This window comes from Grammomys surdaster, unplaced genomic scaffold (assembly GCF_004785775.1).
Source record: "Grammomys surdaster isolate TR1022 unplaced genomic scaffold, NIH_TR_1.0 141, whole genome shotgun sequence".
Classification (NCBI taxonomy): domain Eukaryota; kingdom Metazoa; phylum Chordata; class Mammalia; order Rodentia; family Muridae; genus Grammomys; species Grammomys surdaster.
Genome location: NW_021604599.1, coordinates 6,002,532 through 6,004,014, shown reverse-complemented (window position 1 = coordinate 6,004,014; position 1,483 = coordinate 6,002,532).

The window sequence follows — 1,483 nt, the reverse complement described above, 5'->3', positions numbered from 1 at the left end:
GAGAGAGAGAGAGAGAGAGAGAGAGAGAGAGAGAGAGAGAGAGAGAGGATCATAAGAAAAATTAGGGTGGCATTTTAGAGATATGATTACAGAGAGTCGAGATGTTTTAAAAATTGTTTATTAGGGAAAAAGCAAGAGAGACTAGTGTTTAGTCCTGTAATCAGTTTTCTTGCTAATTCTTAACTCTTCACTAAATTACATGTCAGTGGATTCAATTTGTCAAAGTCCAGTGTCTCTTACTACACATGACATACCCATTCCCTAATAGCCTTACCTGCTCTGGTCTGAAGCTAGATAATGTACCAGTCCACATTAATATTTTGTTGTTCCAAATTTTGTGCATGCAGTTTTTCTTCACGAAGGTGTTGCAAGCAGATACCAGTTTTTAAGCCCACTATCTACTCTATAGAGGCATTCTCGTCTGCCAAAGAGGACTTACATAACAAGTAAATGTGGCCAAGCAGACATGAAAAAGCAACTTCCACCCCTCACTACCACACTAGAAAGAGAAAAAGCGACTTCAGAGAACACATTATGACTCATCGAAGTCCCCAAAGCAAAGCTTCCTGGGACTGCAGCATCCTGTGCAGCTTCCCAGAGTCCTTTTAGCCTCTAACCAGAGTTGCTTTCCTGTGATTTTGTAGAAAACAAAAGAACCTCTCGTTTTCTTTCTCAGCATCATCAGTTGTTACATTTTGCTTCTCCACGGAGATGAAGCTCGCGCTGGATACACTGCCCTCGGTTTTTGGTTCTGAGCAAATGCTGCAGCCTTTTATTTCTCATGAGCTTCAGAATCCTTTGATGAAATTCTTACTTGCTGCAGTGCAGCTACAAACAAGACAATTCTTCAGAGGAGGTACCTGAAGGGAGAAGGTGAGGCATCCTTAGGTCAATGTGAGGTGAAAGGGAGCCAAGTATTTATATTTAATCCGTATTCCCAACCACAGATCACATTCTTTCCTTCTCGTGGTTGAGCATGTATGTGGATGGGTGGCCACCCCTCCAAGTACTGCATCAAAATTTTATGTAGCCTGGAGAGAAAACACACATGTATAACAAAGGGAAGGTTTGCTTCTTACTTTCTCTCTGACAAAATGCCAGAAGGAATGGCCAGTGGCTTCAGTGTCATAAAGATGAAGGTTTCTCTAAGAATTGTTATGGCAAGTGGAAGTGAAATTTTATCCACAAGGGAATAAAGGTAAAGCCATGCAGGTTATAGTGTGGCATACCTGTAGTGGAAGAGGGTAGGCCAGCTAGAGGGAGAGGGAGACAGAGGGAGAAAGGGAAAAAGGGTGGGAGGGAGGGAGAGAGAGAGGAAAAGAGAGAGAAAGACATAGACAGACACATATATAGAGGTAAATGGACAGGGAGAAATACAGACACACACATACATACCACACAAATACATAACACACACACACACACACACAAAGAGAGAGAGAGAGAGAGAGAGAGAGAGAGAGAGAGAGAGAAAAGGAGAGAG